Here is a 22,266-nt window from a genome sequence, read left to right as displayed (position 1 = left end):
TGTCGTGGGCCTCAGCCGCGGAGGCCATGGGGGTCACGGTGGGAATGGGGGTGGTGCCCGTCGTCCTAAGGGATTGTCCTCTTACCAGGACTTCCTCAAGACTCACCCACCCACCTTCACCCCATCTGATGAGCCTCTGGAGGCAGAGCACTGGCTTCGTACGATGGAGCAGAAATTTTGGCTGCTTGAAGTGACCGACAAGCAGAAGGTGTACTTTGCAGCACAGCAGCTTTTGGGGTCCACAGGTGCTTGGTGGGAAACCTTCTAGGCCACGGAGCTATCGGATCATCCGGCAACCTGGCAGGAGTTCTCCACCACATTCCGAGAGTTCTTTATCCCTGCTGATGTCATCAACCAGAAGGTGACTGAGTTCCTAGAGCTACGCTAGGGGAACATGACAGTGATGGAATATGTGAACAAGTTTAATCACTTGGCTCAGTATGCTGGCAGTCAGGTGGATACTGATGATAGGAAGAGGGAACGTTTCTTTCATGGTCTAGCTCCCCTTCTTTAGGAAAAGCTCTACATGGCGAACTATCAGACCTCTGGGGCTCTGATGAACGCCGCCATTGCTATGGAGGGTTTTCAGTGGGAGTCTTAGGCTGATTGGAAGAGGAAGCAAGTGGCAGCTGGATCCTCTAGCCACCCTCACACATAGAAGATACAGGTTGTTTAGTGGGGGCCCTATCAACCATCTGATGGGCCTTCGTTCCGGCCACCCTAGTAGACTTTGTAAGCTTCCTCTACACAGTACCGTGCACCTCAGCAGTAGGTGCAGCCTCAGCAGTCTCAGGGACAGCAGGTCCCACCTCGCCAAGGGTTTAGGAACAAGCCAGGTGCTTGTTTCAAGTGTCGCAAAGATGGCCACTATGCCAGGGAGTGTCCCCAACATCAGCCAGTTCAATCAGCTCAACCGTCCGCAAATTCCAGGCTTATCAAGAGGACCATCATCAAGAAGAAAGTGCCTAGTAGGTCTGGTCAGGTGCACTTCATAGATGCTACATAGGTGTTGCAGCAGGAGTCGGTGATGGCTGGTATGTTTACCATCAACTCCCATCCAGCTTTGGTGTTGTTCGATTCTGGTGCATCACATTCCTTTATGAGCATGGGGTTTGTAGAGCGGCACAACTTATCACTTATGGCTATACTGTATGCCTATAAGATCCGTACTATGGGGTCACAAATGTTCATCAATACCCACACGGATACAGTAAGTTTGATATTAGCCACCCACACTTACCGCCTATAGTTCATGGTCATGCCTGGGCAAGGCATTGATGCTATTCATGGAATGAACTGGTTACGGGTGTATAGGGTAGTATTGGATATGTAGAGGAGAAGTGTGGAGTTATGGCTTCCATCTTTTGAGGATATGATGTCTCTTATTGTACCCTCAGAACTAGTCTTACTTGTTGCTGCCCATGCTGAAGCTGCTCCTGATCTTACCTCCATCCCGGTAGTATGTGAGTTTCTGGATGTTTTCCCTGAAGATCTTCCTAGGTTGCCACTAGACCGTGAGGTAGAATTCTCCATTGAGCTAGAGCCTAGTACTGCTCCTATCTCTAGATGCCCGTACCGCATGGCTCCAAGGGAACTAGCAGAAATGAAAGAAGCAACTCAAAGAGTTGATGGATAAAGGTTTCATCCGACCGAGTTCTTCACCATGGGGTTGCCTAGCCATTTTCGTGAAGAAGAAGGATGGTACCTTGCGGATGTGTGTGGATTACCGCCCCCTTAATGTGGTAATAGTTAAGAACCACTATCCCTTGCCCCACATAGATACCTTGTTTGACCAATTAGCTGGTGCTAAGGTGTTCTCAAAGATTGATCTCTGATCAAGCTATCATTAGATCAAGATCAGGCCACATGATATACCAAAGACAGCTTTCTCTACTAGGTATGGGCTGTATGAGTACCTAGTGATGTCTTTTGGTCTCACCAATGCTCTTGCCTTCTTCATGTACCTGATGAATTCAGTTTTCATGCCGGAGCTTGATAAGTTTGTGGTGGTTTTCATTGATGACATCCTGATTTATTCCAAGAATGATGAAGAGCACGCCCGACACCTCTGGATAGTACTGACTCGACTAAGGGAGCACAAGCTATATGCTAAATTCAGCAAGTGCGAGTTTTGGTTGGATCGAGTGCAGTTTTTGGGGCATGTGTTGACACCTGAAGGCATTTCTGTAGATCCCAACAAGGTGCAAGATGTATTGGATTGGAAGTCTCCCAAGTCTGTGCATCAGATTCATCAGTTCCTTAGTCTAGCGGGATACTATCGGCGTTTCATTCTTGATTTCTCCAAGATAGCCTAGCCAATGACCAAGCTGCTCTAGAAAGAAGCTAAGTTTGATTGGAGCCCAGCTTGTAAAGAAGCTTTTCAATCTCTGAAGACTTTTCTGACCACTGCTCCTGTATTGGCCCAACCAGATATTGATAGGCCCTTTGATGTATACTGTGATGCCTCAAAGATGGGGTTGGGGTGTGTGCTTATGCAAGATGGGCGGGTGATAGCTTATTCTTCGCGCCAACTGAAGAAGCACGAGGTGAACTACCCCACTCATGACTTAGAGTTGGTTGCTGTTGTCCATGCTCTGAAGATTTGGAGGCATTATCTGTTGGTCAACAAAGTGCACATCTTCACAGACCACAAGAGCCTCAAGTATATTTTCACTCAGTCTGAGCTAAACATGAGGTAAAGGAGATGGTTAGAGTTGATAAAGGATTATAATTTGGAAGTCCATTATCACCCAGGAAAGGCCAATGTGGTAGCAGATGCTTTGAGCCAAAAGTCACATTAGGTTGAGGAAATACCCTTGTCTCTCAACCACATAGAGGTGCTAGCTCATATTGCATTAACCTCAGAATTGCTGGAGCAGATTATTCAAGAACAGAAGGAAGACCCCGAAGAGATTCCTCACATTAGGAAGTTGATGGCTAAAGGTCGTGGCCCTCACTTTAGCATTGATGAGCAAGGGGTCATGAGACACAAGGATACACTGGTGGTTCCATCCAATGAAGAGCTGAAAAGAAAAAATTTGAATGAAGCTCACCATTTAAAGTTGTCTATTCATCCTGGCAGTAACAAGATGTATCATGATATGCTCCACTTATACTGGTGGTCTAACATGAAGCAGGACATCACCCGACATGTCGTGAAGTGTGACACTTGTGGTAGGGTTAAAGCAGATCATATGCGTACCCCTGGATATCTGCAGCCCTTGCCCATTCCTGTTTGGAAATGGGAGGATATTTCCATGGATTTCATTGTGGGTTTACCCCGAACGTCCTCAGGTTACGATTCTATCTGGGTCATTGTGGACTGTTTCACCAAGTCCGCTCACTTTATCCTAGTGGACACTAGATATACTGCTAAGAAGTATGCTGAGATATATTTCAATCAGATTGTGACCCTACATGGAGTTCCTCTTACTATCATTTCTGATAGAGGGTTAGTTTTTGTCTCTCGTTTCTGGGAGCAACTACAGCACTATCTGGGTACTCATCTTCTTAGAAGCTATGCATACCACCCCCAAACTAATGGTCAGACTAAAAGGGTGAACCAGGTGCTTGAGGATATGTTGAGGGCTTGTACCATTTCTTTTCCTAAGAAGTGGGATAAGTGTCTGAAGTTAGCTGAGTTTTCATATAATAACAACTATCAGGAAAGCATCCGCATGGCACCATTTGAAGACCTATACGAAAGGAATTGTAGGACGCCACTCAACTGGGTTAAAGTGGGAGACCGTGGATACTTTGGGCCTGAGTTCATCCAAGCGGCTCGGGATCAAGTAAGCATTATTCGGAGTCACATGAAGGCAGCTCAAAGCCGATAGAAAGCTTATGTTGAAAAGCGGAGAAGGCCCTTGGAGTTTGCAGCTAGAGATTATGTATATCTCAAGGTGTCTCCTATGAGAGGGGTGCATCGGTTTGGCATTCATGGCAAGCTAGCCCCTCGATATGTGGGTCCATATCAGGTGTTGGAGCAGTGTGGTCTAGTTGCTTATTGTCTACAGCTTCCAGATATTCTATCTGTAGTACACAATGTGTTCCATGTATCACAACTAAAGAAGTGTTTGCGGGTTCCTGATGAAGCGGTGGTAACAGAAGGACTTCCCCTCTAGCCAGATTTAACTTATGTGGAGCACCCTATCAAAATCTTGGATGAGAAGGAGAGAGTGACTAGGAACAGAATGGTAAAATTCTACAAGGTGCAGTGGCAAAATCATTCAGACGCTGAAGCCACTTGGGAACAAGAGAGTTACCTATTGCAGCATTACCCCCATCTTCTCGCCGGCTCTGATAGTTAGTTGTTGCGCCAATAATGTATTCCCTGTCTCTTTCTCACACTAGGCACACGAAAACTCGGGTCGAGATTTTGTTTTAGGGGGATAGATTTGTAACACCCTCGGTGTTACATTGTATTGTTTTTGCAAAAACACTGCATGAGCATCATACTTGTTTGTACATGTGTGTAATTTGGAGTATAAATTAAATACGGCACTTGAAACGTTTATCTGAAACGTAAAACAAATGTTACATTTCATGTTGTTTAATATTGTGTAGTATTCGGAGCGAATTTTTTTATCAAGCGAAAATGCTATAGAAGTTTATGCGAACTTTGATAAAGTTGTAGTGCGTACTCCATAGTCGACAATGAAACAAGTAGGTTGGGATTGTAATTCGACGCGAAACCGTTCAAAGTTTAAGTTATTTCGCGTAAGTTAAAAACGGGTCCTGTCAGCTCTGCCTCACCGTCACATCATGCGGTACCTTGGTCATGTTACATGCCACCCATTGCCGCGCCCGACACTGGTCCCTTTGACTCGCCGTGGCTGCACTCGCATGGGACGACCGCCTGCTGCCACCGTCACTTCAGTGTCGCGTCGCATCCTGGTTTTCTTTGTCCGACGCCGTCCACGGAGATGCAGGTCCATGTTCGTCGGTTTGCGGGTTCGACCGTGTGGACAGCCGTCTGGAGCGCGCCTTGTTGTCCCTGTCGTTTGTGTGTGCTGGTATTTTGCGTTGACGACCGTGGTTGTGCCAAGCCAAGCCGCCATGACTCCCCTGTCTCCGCTATCATTTTGGCCGGCGTGACCGTGTCCTTTGGTTCGCCATTGTGGCAGCGTTGTGATCATAGGCTCATAAATTCTAATTAGAAAGCTTAGTATTATGTAGATTAATAATTGTAGGAATTCTTGTGGCAAATCGGTAATAGTTTTAGCTTTGAAAATTTTATAGTAGGTTCCCTAGGATATTATGTACTTGCTGTAAATTTGGTAGCCTTAGAATGAGTTGCTAAATAAAGTAGTTATTACCCTTGCTTTATCGTATATGCCGTAAATCAGCATTAGGAGTAAGAATATATGTAGTTGCTATAATAATAATGAATGTCATATTTCAAACTTGTTATCAGATAGCTTAGCACCGTGGTCGGTAGCACCAGTTTAGTAGTTAAATTGATGTACTGTTATTTTAAGAGTTGCTATTGTTATATTCCTAAGCATTGCATCGTCATTTCATGCATGTAGATCACGAGCTGGTAGACTCCATGCCCGTCAGTGAGTCAGAGTACGACAAGGTGATCGAGGAGTACGCACAGGAGATCCTCATGCAGGAGGGAGCCCAGGAGCCTATTGGTGCTGACCCTGCTGACCCGGCGCCTGCCCAAGGCAAGCCCTAGAGCATAACCCATATTTTTATGATCACTAAATATATATATGTGATGTGCATTTAAGTTACAGGCATTTTATGAAACTACCTGCATAAATATATCTACCCATGAGTTCTACTAGTATAGGTCGAGTAGCTGCTATGCTCAGGATACCGGTAGCATGAGTAACCTGCCATTACTCGCAAATAGGTAATGAAATATGAACACTCATGATAAAATGGTGGAAAGAAAAATGGTGACCGGGTAGGGATATGGATTGGGTACTGGTGGGTGTAAGGGGCTGTGTCCTACGGCCAACAGGGCATGACTCGGTTACACTTTTCCCTGTCCGTGTCGATTAAGGACCGGTCGTTGCATACGGCTCTAGGCAAGTCACAGATTTATTGTCCCGAGCGCATACTTGAGTATGGGCGCAGGGAAGACTTGTTGCTCTCTTGTCACGGATCCGGCTCTTTCCGGACCGACTGATTGGAGGCGGGGGTGGTGGAGGTCCTTGCACCACATGGAGTCCAGGACACAGGATGTAGGGGCTTGGAGTCCAAGTTTGGACGGGGACCTAGACACCTAGGATAGGAGAGTGATGGGTTGGTCCTACTTGTGCCTGGGGTACAAGCGGGGCATGTGTTTCGGGGCTCCCAGCTGGGCACATTGATTCGTGAAACGCCGGGAAATCTAGTACGGCTTGTCTACGGTATAGCACCGTAGTAAGAACTGAAAGTGGAAAGGAGAAGAAATATAACTGATTGCTCAACTCTTGCTTGAAAATAGAACAGGTGCTTATATAGACTGGCTAGATGATAACTTAATACGACTGTTAATAATAATACATAAATAAGGACTCACTATTAGTATTGCTTTCTACTAAAAAACCAGCAAACCATAAAGCCTAGCATATCCTTTGGAGTCAGGAAATTATTCCCACTAGTCGGATAAGTCTTGCGAGTACATTATGTACTCAGGGTTCATTTACCCCTGTTGCAGGTGATGCTTGAAGAGTAGCTTTGTGTGGAGGATCCTTCTGGTGGGCTCAGACGAAATCCTCACCCCTACCGCTAGGTGTTATTTTAAATTCCGCTGTTATCATTCCTCACTCTGGTATTTGGTATTGTAATAATGTACTTTTTAAGAAACTCTGATGTATGAAATGAACTGGTATTGTAACTCGTTTTCATTATTGGATCCTTGGGAAAAATGTGGATCTTTCGGGTTCTCCCTCGGGGTGTGCCCGATGGACACCGCTCGTTGTAGCCTGCTTTTGAGGTGCTTAGTGTCTGATGGAAGACGAGCACCTCCTTAAGTATGCTATTTCGGGTGGTTCTGCCACAGGCAAGGGACTCGCACTTCTAATAGGGAGAAAGATGTGCTCACCCAAGCACTCGGAACCAAGGAGCACCCTGGTCGCACTAGAGGAGCTGGTGTTGTTCCTTAGAAACTAGCATTCCCCCAAGAATCTAACACTTAGCGGAGCCGCTCGAGGGGTAGAGCAGAACAGGAGGCAGAGTATTTGAGGCGACTAAAAGAGATAGAAGACAGAATGGAAGCATAGATTGAGGCGACTGTTGAAGCGCGAGTCGAGCAAATTTTGTTGTCCGAGGGGTCAGGAGTACCACAAAACCCTACTCCTACTGCCTTTAGCCCATAGTTTAGGGGTCACAGCAGCTAAGGATCGACCCCGCTCGACGAAGAAGAGGCGAATGTGCCTCATCCGGTGGATGGCATCACTGAACCTATCAATGTCAAGTTGTACATCCATTAGGAATGGACAAAGGACAAGGTGGCGCTTGGCTAGGCCTGGCCTGCGGGAGACGGGACAATTAATGGTCACCCAATTCCACAGGGGTACGCTCGTGTCACCATTGACAGAATACTTGATAAGAAGTTTAACCAGATACCCATTGAGTACCTCATAGCGGAAGACAGGCTGAAACTTGGTCAAACCAAGGGCTCTCAAGTGGCCTAGCGCAAGCGCTTCATTAAGCTTGACCATCAATTGTCCTCTGATGATGAGGACGACTATGAGTCTTCGCCCACCCGTGATGATCACTCACCATCTCCTAACAGAGTTCATTCCCCTCCTCATCCTGAGCCATCACCCCTGAGAAGACAGAGGTCTCCTTCTATTCCTCCTCGTCTGACTCCATCTTCATTAGCCCCAAGAAAAGAGACTCCTCCTCCTCCTCCCCCTCCCCCTCCTCCTCCATCTTCATCAGCGCCGGGAAAATAGAATTCTTGTCGTCATCCTCCTCCACCTTAGCCCAAAACAAGATCAAGGACATCCTTAGAGTCGCAGAAAAGGTCCTTGGATTCGATCGCAAATGCTCCCAAAGTGGACCAACAGAAAAGAAAAAGGTCATTCAGTGGCAGCGTTACCACCTTGATGAAAGAAAAATTCACAGCACACATCTCGAAGGAAGATTGTGTTAGTTTCTTCAATCTCTGTGCCTCACTGCCTTCGTATTTGTTGAAATCTGAATTTGAAAGGCAAACACAGAATAAATGCACTACAACAAGAGACGAAGAAATACACAATAAAGATTTAAGGAACATACAGAAGTACGTCGAAGACAACCCAGGATTAACCATGGAAGAGGCCACGAACATCTATTATGATGTACAAGGGACGGGAACACCGGCAATAAAGTATGAAAGGGGCAATCTTTTGGTTCCCGATGATGAGTATAAAACTTTGACAACATATATGTGCCAGTTGCATGAATATTACATGGCTCAAGCAACAGAGACGGACGACTTTGGTTTTAAGGTTATTATCTGTTCGCCACATGTTTTCCATTATCCTGAAGAAGAGAAGTTCGATGTCGAGTTGGAGTGCTTGTTTCAGCTATACCAGAAACGCTCTCTCGATGTTCAAATATTGACGCTGTGGACTATGTAAGTACCCTACACACACGATATTACAATTAACTACTCTCTCGAGACAAATTGTTAACTTTTGAGCACTTTCCATGATTTTATGTAGGTGTATAGCAAAATTTTGCATTCTAAAAAGCAAATGGGATTACATAGGCTTTTTGGACACCTTGCGAGTCAATGAGAGGACATGTCTAACCCTCTATGGATGTGACGTGGAAGACCTAAAACAGAGATTGATTGTTGTTTTCGATGAATTCGCGATGAAGAAGAAAACCCACATACTTCTAGCCTACAACTGCGAGTATGTGTTCTCGGCTTTTAATTTTATGCTTCTTTTTTCGTTAAGATTATTCGATAATTAGGATTCTGCGATTGTAGCAACCATTTCATCTTCATTTGTGTCAATCTTGCCAAAAATCTGATCGAGGTATGGGACTCGAAGAAAAAACCATTTCATCATTTGGATGCACTGGTGGCAGTGCTGAATTAGTAAGTGATTCTAATAACATATTATTTTCTAATCACACATACCGCTTTCTAATGTTTCCCCCTTTAATGTTGCTCAGTGTCCGAAGAAGACATATCGGTGGGACGCCGGTCCCATTCAAGGTTGTTGAAATGGAGGGGAAGTACCCGTCGCAGCCGGCAGGAAACAATGAATGCGAGTTTTATGTAATGTGGGCAATGCTTCGCTACATCGGCGGGAAATCAGAAGAAGTCGATAAGTTGGTGTATATAATCCCCATTTCATTTATGTCTGTTAATAATTCAACAAAATGATTTAATGTTCCTCTTTGGATATCATCTTTTTTGAACGACAGCGCAAGAAATATAACCACCAAAGGCTGTTAGACATGGAGATCGTCGCACTGCAATCGGAGCTCGCAAAATTCATCTTAGCCAAGGTATTGAAAAAAGATAGAGTATTTTCCATTGCACAATCCGTGAGGTACAAGGACCAGTATGGCCCAGAGCGGCTCGCCAGATTATTGTAAGAAGTCCGAGAAGCATTGCACAATCTGTGAAGTCCGAGAATATTTCTTTTTTATTTTGAGGGATCGAGATCTGGATAAGAACATTTGAATTGTAACTGTAACATTTGTAATGTTTAATATTGATAGACCTATCGTCTACGTAGCGTATATAAAGCGAAACCCGATTCTACGAAAAAATATAAATTAAAATCAATTATAAAATAATAAAATGCGAATGGGCCATCACTACCGGTTAGCAACGAATCGACAGTGTTGTCTTGCAAAACACTATCGGTTATCAACAAACCGACAGTGTTGTCTTGAAAACACTGTCGGCTTGAGTCATGAACCGACAGTGTTGTCTTGTTCAACACTGTCGGCTTGAGCCATCAACCGACAGTGTTGTCTAGCTCAACACTGCCGGCTTGAGCCATGAACCGACAGTGTAGGCTTGCTCGACACTGTTGGCTTGAGCCAAGAACCGACACTCTTGAAGCAACCATCACTGTCGGTTGGGACTACAAAACGGCAGTGTTGTTCAACTAGACACTGTCGGGTGGAACCAGAAATTGACACTGTTTCCTGCAGATCAGTGTCGGTTTTTAAGAACCGACAGTGATGTCAACCCCCCATCACTATCGATATGCCACTGTCGATTCAAAATCCGACAGTGAAGGGGTTTTTGAACTGACAGTAATGTCTAGATCTGAGGTAGTGCACCAGTTGTGTGTCACCAATTTTTTTGCCTTGCATTGGTCTTCAGTCTTCTCCCGCACAGGTCTGATATCAGGACCATTTGCTTGTGGTGCCCGGCCGTGCCGTCTGCCAAGCTATATACTATGCTACGCTATGCGTCCGGCCGGCATGCATTATTGCCAGCTAGCGCTGCTCCAGTTGGCGTTGCTGAGCCAAGGCAGCTATAGCCTATAGCTCCATGGAGATGTAGTTGATGAGGTGGCAAATCAGCTGGACCCACCACTAGCTCTCCGGCTCCGTTCTCTTCGCTAAAAAAATAAATCAAAATGCTGTTTCGATTGATTTATTGTTAGAAAAAAAATATTATTTTAACTAAAAACAAACTGAAAAATATAGATTATGAGACAAACGAACGGGGCCTAACGTACGGTGACAAGAAACAACGGAATTACGGAAAAAGCCTTGCGGAAGCAACCATCTTTGTGATATATGCTTCCTACTTTCCCTCGATCTGATCCAAAGCTTCACGGGGTGAGATGCGTTTGTGGGTCCAATCTGCATCAACCCGCTCCCAAGTGCAAAGGCATGCTGACGCCATCATCCTGTGCTCTATTGCCCTGTTTATTTAGACTTATTTGACTTATAAGCCATACTTTTTTGGTTAACGAATAGTATTTTTCTCTTACACCAAATCAGTCAACAGTACTTTCAGCCATGGCTTATCAGCCAAACAAACCCAAACGAACAGAACGTATGCTTCTGACTTTCGATTATTATTATACAAGGTATAACCACTATGCGAGAACATGCAATCACTGTGAATTGTGCAAGAGCCAACAGTGACTGTTCTTCACTGCTAGTTCGTAAATCTAGGATCCGGAAAATCCTAGGAAGTTATTCACCCGACGGTAAAGGCATCTGTCACTGTAGACTCAAACCACCACCCGATAATGACATATCACTACACGTGCCTAGATATCAACAAGCTCATACATCAATATCAGACTTTCTCTTCCACTACTATAGGAAGAGTCTCTTCTCATCTTTCCTGACTCAGACTCTTGGATGACATTTTTAGATTATCGTCCTATAGTATCTTCAAAAGTCTTTTTTGAACTTACCTTTTCAATCATCGTTTGGAGACAGGGCGGAGCCACAAATAGAAGGGGGGCAACTAAAATTAAAGGGGGTAGATCTTCATAAGAGCATCTCCAAGAGTACCCAAAAGAGTCTCTTAATCAAGGAATTTTGGCAAGATTGAAAAAAAACATATCTCCAACAACTCCCAAACTCACCTCACAATATTTTGGCACTAGGAAAAAACCACCCACACGCGTGTAAAGTTACGCGTGGATATCGTCGTCCCAATCTGAGGTGAAACGACATGGGGAGAGAAAAAAAATAGGACAGAGTTCCTTATGCAAATGTGAGAAATAAAGTATAAAGTGGTTACTGTGATTTAGAAATAGTTTAGGATTCCTGATGTAAAATTACTTTCTATCTTTTAAACGTGAGATTTTAGAAACGGTTGGAGTCGTAACTTTTTTATGTCTCCCAAAATATTTTGCAAAGATTGGAATACCTATTTTTAAGTATTTTTTAGATATTGTTGGAGATGCTCTAAGTAGAGGAATTAATAGGCTGTTGAGGGGTGCTCCCCCCCTCCCTCCGCCTCTGTTTGGAGAACCATTTTAGTGAACATCGCTCTCTATTTTTTTCAATATCCAACAATTTTTCTATATCTTGTGCGTTCTTGAGAGAGCCAATCTCGCTTTTCATATTTAGCTAGCGAGAAATGTGGAATAAGTAATAATAATATTGAGAGATCTAATTATAAATAAGTAGATGGACGCCATTTTCACCAAAAATCAATAATAAGGAAGTATATATAGAGAGAGAGAATCAGGTTAAGCATCTGTGACAGGTCTGTTGTTGTTTGAGGGCCCATGCACGCGATAAGCTCTAAGCTCAACTCCTAAAAGCTAATACCCTCCACGTACGTGGCAGCCCCTCGGCCACGCATCAGCCAATTGTCCATAAGAGCAGTTCAGCCCAAGGCACCAATGACCATCGCGCTCAATTATCCAAAATTAGTTTAAGGCTGGCTTGGTTTCCATGATAGTGTCACGTCAGTTGTCACAGGTAGTAAAATTGCTTCTAAAACCTCTGATCAACTACAAGAATCCCTTCATATCCTTCCTAATTTATAAGAATAGAGATTTCAGTAAAAAAAACCTTCAATAGTTTCTTTAATTGGATCTCTAAATATAAACATTATCTATATTCTGGATTTCTCGTTAACCAAAGATGAAGAGTAAGGATGGCTATCTAGAGTGGGTATAAGATATAAAAAAAATATTGGAGCATACAAGGATATAAAAAGTGATTTTTACTTAAATTACTCTCTAGTATAAATTTTAGAAAGACTCTTAAGATGCTGTCTTCGCAGTTTGCCTGTTGCATAGTCCAAAATGGTTTGGAAGCCCTGAGAGTAGTCAGATAGATCCCTACAGAGGTACGGACATGAAAGCAAGAAGAATTGCTTATTTTTCCGAAAGAAATGAAGCTGGAGAGCTGCCTGTATTAAAAACCAACATGCTGAGCACCACCACACGGTTGCTTATTTAGAACTAGTGAAGGCCGCGCACCTTCGCGCGCGCCGGTAAGTGAATAAATTCAGGTTTATAAATGTAGGGTTCATTTGCATACATTGTTAGATATAATCTGTTGCTCCCCATTCTCTCCTTGGTTAGAGACTGGTTGGCTCGCCCGACCACTCCCTGTTGAGAGTTGGGGGCTGATCGGCTCTGCCGACCAGTTTCTATAGCTGTAGCCGTATTGCAATAAGCCACCTTTAGTATATTAGTTGGTAGCTATTACATCAAACATGTCTTGCTAGTGGTCTGAGGTAAGCTTTGTACTGCTAGGAGTAGGTAGTTGGTGTACTCTTGTACCCAGGAGTAGGTAGTTAGCCAACAACTATGTACCTGCTAGAGGTACAACTAGAGTTGTATATATTCCATTCAAAGGGTAATGGAATCTCAATTTAGTTGCCACAAACCAAAGGACAGGGCTTCGGCTAACGCTGGTGCTTATGCTGAGTGTGTGTGCGCGCTGTTCTCAATCTCTTCTTTTACCTCTAGCCATAGTGAGTGAGTGTGTGTGCTAGTAAGCTAGTTGCTTACCTGTGCAGGGTAGCCAGGGATCAACAAGTAGTATCGGAGCCGTACAAGCGCCATCGCCGGACTAACCGCTGGTGATGACGGACGGTTTGGAGATGGATGACAGCAGCGGCGCTGCTATGACTGTCCAGCCACGACAGGAGGTCATTGTGCGTACGATGCGGGAGGTCAGCGGCACCAGTTAGCTGACGCTGACTCGCACCAACTATGGCGAATGGGCAGTGACCATAAAGGTCAAGCTCAGAGCCCAATGGCACTGGAATGCCATTGACAAGGGCACCGACAACGAAAAAGATGACATATCAGTGTTGGAAGCCATCCTCGCTGCTGTGCCAGTGGAGTACAAGGAGCCATTGGGAGCGAAGAGCTCTGCTAATGAGGCGTGGGAGGCCATTACGACGATGCGCGTTGGTTCCGCCCGTGCAAAGAACGCGACGGCCCATCTGCTGAACCAACGCGCATTGCTGCAATGGTCTCCCACGCCTTCTTAGTAGAGCTCTTCGCCCTCCACGGCTTCCTATACTCCGCTGGCACAGCAGCGAGGATGGCTTCCAACGCTGACATGTCGTCTTTTTCATTGTCGGTGACCTTGTCAATAGCATTCTAGAGCCGTCAGGCTCTGAGCTTGACCTTCATGGTCACCGCCCATTTGTCATAGTTGGTGCGAGTCAGCATCGACCAACTAGTGCCGCTGACCTCCCGCACCATATGCACAATGACCTCAAGGGTGCTGACCACATGGTGCTCAAGCTGCGCAAGGCGCTCTCCGGGCTATGGCAGGCCCCTCGGGTGTGGAACGCCAAGCTCGACGCCACCTTGGGCGAGCTTGGGTTCACTCCCTACGCTACAGAGCATGCGCTCTACATGTGGCGACGGGGGAAGAAGGAGCTCATCGTCAGCGTGTACGTGGATGACTTAATCATCACCGGAGCACGAGCAGAGGACATCGACGGTTTCAAGCGTGAGATGGCGGCTCGTTCCAAGATGAGCAATCTCGACGTGCTCTCCTACTACCTTAGCATCGAGGTGAGGCAGGGAAGCAGAGCATCTCCCTGGGTTAGCGTGCCTACGTGGAGAAGCTGCTGGAGCGTGGCGGCATGGCGGAGTGCAAGTCGTGCACGGCTCCAATGGAGGGGCGGCTGAAGCTGAGCAAGCACAGCACTGCTGGAAAGGTGGACGCGACGCGCTACTAGAGTATCATCGGCGGGCTGCGCTACCTCACTCATACCCGACCGGACATTGCGTTTGCGGTTGGGTACGTCAGTCGTTTCATGGAGGACTCGCGCGAAGATCATTGAACGACAGTGAAAAGGTTGATGCGCTACATCAAAGGGATGCTTGATCAAGCGATCATCTTCCCTAAGAGTGGCGGCAAGGGAGGGTTGTGGCTCATGGTGTTCAGTGAGGCACCCCCAAGGCAAAGGAAGGTGAGCCAGAGCTCACTATTTTTAGCGATGCGGACATGGCGGGTCACATTGATGGGCGACGGAGCACCTCTAGCATGCTCGTCTTCTTTGGATCGGCCCCATTGCTTGGCAGTCGATGAAGCAAAATATTGTGGCGCTATCGACGTGTGAGGCGGAGTACGTCGCAGCGGCCACGGTGGCATGCCAGGCTGTCTAGCTGCGCCGGCTGCTGGGCGAGCTAACCGATGAGGAAGCTCACCCGCCAGCTCTGATGGTGGACAACCAGCCCGCCATTGCCCTCGCCAAGAACCCTATCCTCCACGATCGGAGCAAGCACATCGACATCAAGTTCCACTTCGTCCGGGACTATATCGATGGAGGGCAGATCGTCATCGAGTTTGTCGAGACCGTCAGACAGCTCACTGACATCCTCACCAAGTCACTCGGATGCCTACGGTTCATGGAGCTGAGGAAGATAATTGGCATGGATGAGGTAAAGGCATCGGGCTAGCAGTAGGATTAGGGGAATAATTATTAGACATAATCTATTGCTGTCCATTCTCTCCTTGGTTGGAGACTGGTCGGCTCGGCCGACCACTCTCTATTGGGAGTTGGGGACTGATCGGCTCTGCCGACCAGTTCCTATAGATGATGAGGACATCACTCCTTTGGATGTACCTGCTGATCCTCCAACCATCATGCAAGGTCCAATGACCCGGGCTCGAATGCGTCAACTCAATTTAGAGGTGAGCTCGTTCTTAAGCGATCCTTTTCATACTTTTGAGAATAGACTACTACCTAATGATGTTATCTTGCTTAGGGACATTGGAGAGGGTCATGAGGGACTTAGACGACATGGTGGAGGTGATGATGACCAGCAAGGACGTCCAACAGAAATCGGAGGCCCGATCAACATGATTTCGAGTCTGCCTTGGCCTCCAGGACCAGTCTGTCTTAAACTGGTCACCCAGGACGCATCCGGACTCTCTTTTCTACAATCCACATATGGTTGGAAAGCTAATTTGATAAGGAAGCCAATACAAGTGGTCTCACTTCAAAAGCCCTTCAGAATCAATGAGAATCGTCAAAATAAGTCAGCATCTAGAATCTGTCAGGGTGCTGCGACACCGTCTTTTGGTCCGTTGGTCCGTGTATCGTGTTTGGGCCCATTAGGGGGCACGTCTAGGGTAGGCGACGACCCTAAGACCTTTATAATCATACGACGCTGCCAACATTAAGTTTTGGATTTTGCTTAGATTAATCTGTCAAGAATAGTTTCGTCGTTCATCGGTTTGTGAGACCCCAACTTTGTGAGATTAATCATTCATCTACAATTTGGTTGCTTTCTTTCTTGTTCTTGCTTGTGTTCTTCATTACGTAGGCAGGGATTAGCCTTCTTGGCGAGGTCAACCGGATTCGTGTCTCGGTTGATAACCAGAGGAGTTGTGGTGCTAAGATTGCAGGGTTCGATCTTTCGATCTGAAGCCGGATCGGTGTGTCATTCACCGCCACAACGATAGTTACCACTACCTGACGGAAGATCGGGATCCCTGTTCCCATTAAGCAGTAATCATAGCTAAGGTATACCGTCAGGTTCACATTTATCCCTTAGTTTTGAGTGTTTCGCATTCGTCCCATAGTCCAGTGCCATACTTATTTTTTTCCTGTCCTAGAACCTTCCGCGCCATAGCCTTTGCATATTTCAGTTTCGGAGTCCGTCGTGTTGAGTTTGTGTCCTGGTCGAGGTCTTGTTGCTGGTTAGGTCATGTTAGAGTCCAGTTCGCGTGTTTTCCCCCATCGTTTCCATCAAATCTTTGCTACCATGACCAATTTTGCGCACATTGTTCCCGTTTTGTCCTCTAATTCGGAGCAAATTCTTAAAACTGGTCTAGTTTTCGCATACGAACTCGGATTTTGATGTTTCATATATCAAAATCGATTAGAAAAAAAATTTGGATCCATCCAACCCCCGTGTGTGTTGGGGTCAGAAATTTTTATTTTGGTCAAAAACTGGTCACAAGATCCTCTTTTCGTGATCATAAGCTTTTTGTCATTTTTTAGCACGTCTTCTGAAATTTCCACAGGCCACATCTTTTACTTGTTTAGACTCATATTTTCTGTGGTTACTTATTTTGTGCTCCTGAGTGAAGGAAAAATATCAAAAAAAATAAAAAGAAAAAGTCAAAATTTCCCAAAAAAACAACGACAGCCTAAAAAATAGAAAAAAGAGAGGGGCAAAAGAGGAACAATGTCTAGAGGAGCACATAGAGAAGGACAAAGTAAGCTGTGTTAGCATGTGTTGTCTTGTTCCTTGTTTGTGTTGTTGTTGCTATCCACCATACTTGTTTTTCACACACCTGTCACCTTGCTATCCATCATACTTATTTGTCACACACTTGGTACTTGAAATATTTTAGACCAGCAATGAGAATAAGTACTTTGGACTATAATTCAGTATTACTTTCTGTTACTGACTTGTGTGCCAAATATACATATTATTCTTTGTGTGCCTTCCAAGCTCCACAAACTCTTCAGATCAGTACAGAAAAAGGACCTTGCAATCTTGGTACCACTGTCTCACAGGTATCACGAACCAACCGCCGGTTGTACCGCCCACTGTAATGTTGGTAAGAACTTTGTAAGAGCTTGGTAAGATGCTTCCACTTGCTATGAAAAGTGACACCACTACAACCATATAGTCATTTGGTAGGGATAACTTTCCCCGTTTGTTCCTGTTTTTGTGTTTACAATGGCAGGAGATGATCAGACTAGAGATAACAATCCTAAGGGTTTCAACGAGTGTATCAGCCAAGAGCAACTGCAAGCTGTTGTAGAGGATGCCCAAAAAAGGATGAATGAGGCCATCAGGAAGGCCGTCACTAACACACTCATTGAACTCAACATTGGCAACAGCATGGAGAGATTGGACAAACAAATTTCCACGCTAACCGATAAGGTTACTAAGTTGGAAACCTTTATGGTGGGTAATAACGACGTCTCCGGTAGCAACACCAATGGTCTCTTGCTAGAAGACATGGTGCATGATGCCAGTGGGAACATAGATCGAGCAGCCTTCCGACAAGCAAGATTGCAACGACGTCTTTGCCGCAACACGACAGGTATGGGTGGTGTCCACCACCATCAAGGTAATAATCAACGTGTGCCCAATGATCCTTATGCTAAGATTAAGTTCACAATACCATCTTTTTTGGGTCATTATGATGCTGAGGGATATCTTGATTGGGAGATGACAGTAGAACAAAAGTTTAGCGCCCACCTTGTGCCTGAGCATCATAGAGTTCGACAAGCTACTAGTGAGTTTAAGGATTTTGCCATTATTTGGTGGAATGGGCTAGCTGCACAGGATGCTTTACCTGGTTCGTGGAAAGAACTTAAGGTAGCTATGCATGATCGCTTTGTACCTCCTTATCATAGAGACTTACGTAAGAAATTGATGTGTTTAGAACAAGGAGATAAATCTATACAGGATTACTATGGTGAGCTCCAAAAGGGATTGATGCATTGTAGTGTTGTCAAGGGGAACAAAGATTCCATTTGTTGTTTTTATTCGGGTTTGAGGTGGAGATTCAGGACATTGTTGATTATAAAGAATTTAACACTGTCAACCAGTTGTTTTAGTTTGCTATGCTTGTAGAAAAGGAATTGCAGGGGCGTGAACAGCAGAGCAAGAGCAAGGTCAGCACCACATACACACCACGCTAGGCACCATCTTCGGGGCTGACCAAGCCAACCACTTTTCGGGCGCCTCCACCAGCGAGCAAGCGACCAACAGCCTCTGGAGTTACCACTACACCTAAGGCACCTACCGCACGACCTTCAGATTCAGGTAAAAATTCTTTGCAGGTGCCTACCAAGAGTGCCTCATCCGTTGCATCGATGGAACGCACTTCGGGCATTCGGTGCCACCGCTGCCATGGCATTGGCCATGTGCAGAAGGACTGCCCAAGTCAGCGGGCATATATTGCTACAGAAGATGGTTACATCAGCACCTCTGACATTGAGGATGAAGAAGACCAAGATGCAGATGAGGAGGATAGCGAAGTCCTTGGTGACGAGGCCATGGCAGCCTATAGGAGAATCATTGTACAGTGGGTGCTCAGCTCATAAGTCCAGCAACCTAAAAAGCTACAACACCATAACTTGTTCCATATTTTCTTCGTCATCAGCAACCGTCGAGCACGTGTCATTATTGATGAAGGTAGCTGTAATAATTTGGTGAGCTCTGAATTGGTCAAGAAGCTTGGCTTAAACACATGCCCACACCCACGCCCATACCATATTCATTGGCTAAATGATTCTGGAAAAGCAAAGGTAACACAAACTTATAGAGTTTCATTTTCTATTAGTTCTTATGCTGATTCTGTTGATTATGATATGGTACCTATGTAAGCATGTTCACTCTTATTGGGTCGTCCTTGGGAACATGGTAATGATGCTACACACCATGGTAGAAGTAATAAATACACCTTTGAGCATAAAGGAAAGAAAATTACTTTGGTACCTTTGACCCCTGCTCAAATTATACAAGCTGATAGAGAACGCGCTGTTAGTTTGAATGATGTTCAATCTGAAAATCAGCAAGTTTCTAATTCTATTCTCCCACCTAAAAAGGATAATTCTACATCTAATTCTAAGGCCGAGGGGATTAAATTGAAGGGTGATGTTATGCTTGCAACAAAATGTGACTTTGCTGAAATTTTTTATGATGATATTTGCTATGCTTTGGTATGCAAACGAGCTATGTTTTTGCTTGATGATATTGTTAGCTCAGTGCCTCCTGTTGTCACTAACCTTTTGCAGGAGTATGAGGATATTTTTCCAGCTAAGATACCCCGGGGGCTGCCACCTATGAGAGGGATAGAGCATCAAATCGATTTGATTCTGGGAGCAACCTTGTCCAATCGAGCTACCTATTGAACCAATCCTGAAGAGACTAAGAAAATTCAGCGACAAGTCCAAGACCTTTTGAACCGCGGGTATGTACGTGAAAGCCTTAGTCCTTGTGTTGTTCCTGTACTTTTGGTTCCTAAGAAAGATGGAACTTGGCATATGTGCGTTGATTGTAGAGCCATCAATAATATTACTATTTGGTATCGTCATCCTATTCCTAGGCTAGATGACATGCTTGATGAGTTGTGTGGTTCTATAATTTTCACCAAGATTGACTTGCAAAGTGGCTACCACCAAATTAGAATGAAACTTGGAGATGAATGGAAAATTGCGTTTAAAACCAAATTCGGGTTTGTATGAGTGGTTAGTAATGCCTTTGGTTTGACAAATGCACCTAGCACTTTCATGCGCTTAATGAATGAGGTTTTAAGAGCTTTTATTGGTCGTTTTGTGGTAGTTTACTTTGATGATATATTGATTTACAGCAAGTATTTTGATGAACATATGGATCACTTACGTGTTGTTTTTAATGCTTTACGTGATGCACGTTTATTTGGTAACCTTGAGAAGTGCATTTTTTGCACGGATCGAGTTTCTTTTCTTGGCTATGTTGTAACTCCATAGGGAATTGAGGTGGACGAGATGAAAATTGAAGCCATAAAGAGCTAGCCGGTTCCCCAAACCGTCACACAGGTGGGGAGTTTTCTTGGTCTTGCAGGATTCTACCACCGCTTCGTCAAAGATTTCAGCACCTTTGCTGCCCCATTGCATGAGTTGACGAAGAAAGGGGTGGTGTTCCATTGGGGAAAGGCACATGAGGAGTCCTTTGACACTTTGAAGGACAAGCTCACACACGCACCATTGCTGCAACTTTCAAATTTTGGTAAGACTTTTGAGCTAGAATGTGATGCTAGTGGAGTTGACATTGGGGGTGTTTTGATGCAAGATGGGAAACCCATTGCTTACTTTAGTGAAAAATTGCATGGTCCTGTTCTGAATTATTCCACGTATGATAAGGAATTGTATGCACTTGTCCGTTCTTTAGAGACGTGGCGTCATTATTTATGGCCTAAAGAATTTGTTATTCATTCTGATCATGAATCACTTAAGTATCTTCGCTCTCAACATAATCTGAATCGTAGGCATGCTAAATGGGTTGAATTTATAGAATATTTTCCTTATATTATCAAACACAAGAAAGGGAAGGATAATGTGATTGCTGGTGCTTTGTCTAGACGATATACATTGTTGTCCCAACTTGATTGTTGGATTTTTGGGCTTGAATCAGTAAAAGAACAATATGTGTTTGATCCTGATTTTAAGGACGTGTTGCTAAATTGTAGAGAGGGACATACATGGAATAAGTTTATGATCAATGATGGGTTTTTGTTTAGAGCTAACCGCCTATGCATTCCAGTTGGCTCCGTTCATCTTTTGTTGTTGCAGGAGGCACATGGAGGCAGATTGATAGGACATTTTGGAGCTAAGAAGACAGAGGAGGTGTTGTCCACATATTTCTTTTGGCCTAGGATGAGGCGAGATGTAGAACGGTACGTGGCTCGATGCACCACATGTCAAAAAGCTAAGCCATGGTTGAACCCACATGATTTATATATGCCTCTTCCTGTTCCTTCTACTCCTTGGGCCGATATATCTATGGATTTTATGTTGGGTTTGCCAAGGACTAAGAGGGGGAGGGATAGTATTTTTGTGGTGGTTGATCGTTTTTCTAAGATGGCACATTTTATTCCTTGTCATAAGAGCGATGATGCTATTCATATTGCTGACCTTTTCTTTCAAGAAATCGTTCACTTGCATGGTATGCCTTCTACTATTGTTTCAGATCGCGATGCAAAATTCTTGAGTCATTTTTGGCGCACTTTGTGGAATAAATTGGAGACCAAGCTGCTATTTTCTACAACATGTTATTCCCAAACTGATGGGCAAATGGAGGTAGTGAATCGAACATTGTCCACCATGTTAAGAGCAATTTTGAAACGCAATTGGAAGATGTGGAAAGAGTGTTTGCCACATGTGGAGTTTGCATATAACATGGCGGAACATTCCACCACCAAGGTAAGTGTTTTTCAGGTAGTGTATGGTTTTAACCATCGCGCTCCTATTGATCTTTTGCCTTTACCTACCACTAAAAGAACACATAGTGATGCTAGAGAGCATGCTGATTTCATTCGTAAGTTCACGAAACAACTAAAGCAAATATTGAAAGAATGAATGAAAAATATAGAATTGCTGGTAGTAAAGGTAGAAAAAAAATTAAACTTGAACCGAGTGATTTGGTTTGGTTACATTTGAGAAAAGATAGATTTCCTAAACTGCATAAGTCTAAATTAATGCTAAGAGCAGCTGGTCCTTATAAGATAATTGAGAAAATAAATGATAATGTCTATAAACTTGAGTTGCCACCCGAGTTCGGGGTTAGTCCCACCTTTAACATTGCAGATTTGAAGCCTTATTTGGGAGAAGAAGATGAGCTTGAGTCGAGGATGCCTCAATTTCAAGAGGGGGAGGATGATGAGGACATCACTCCTTCG

Source organism: Miscanthus floridulus, chromosome 15 (assembly GCF_019320115.1).
Source record: "Miscanthus floridulus cultivar M001 chromosome 15, ASM1932011v1, whole genome shotgun sequence".
In the NCBI taxonomy this organism is placed as follows: domain Eukaryota; kingdom Viridiplantae; phylum Streptophyta; class Magnoliopsida; order Poales; family Poaceae; genus Miscanthus; species Miscanthus floridulus.
Note: the sequence above shows the minus strand (reverse complement) of the source record.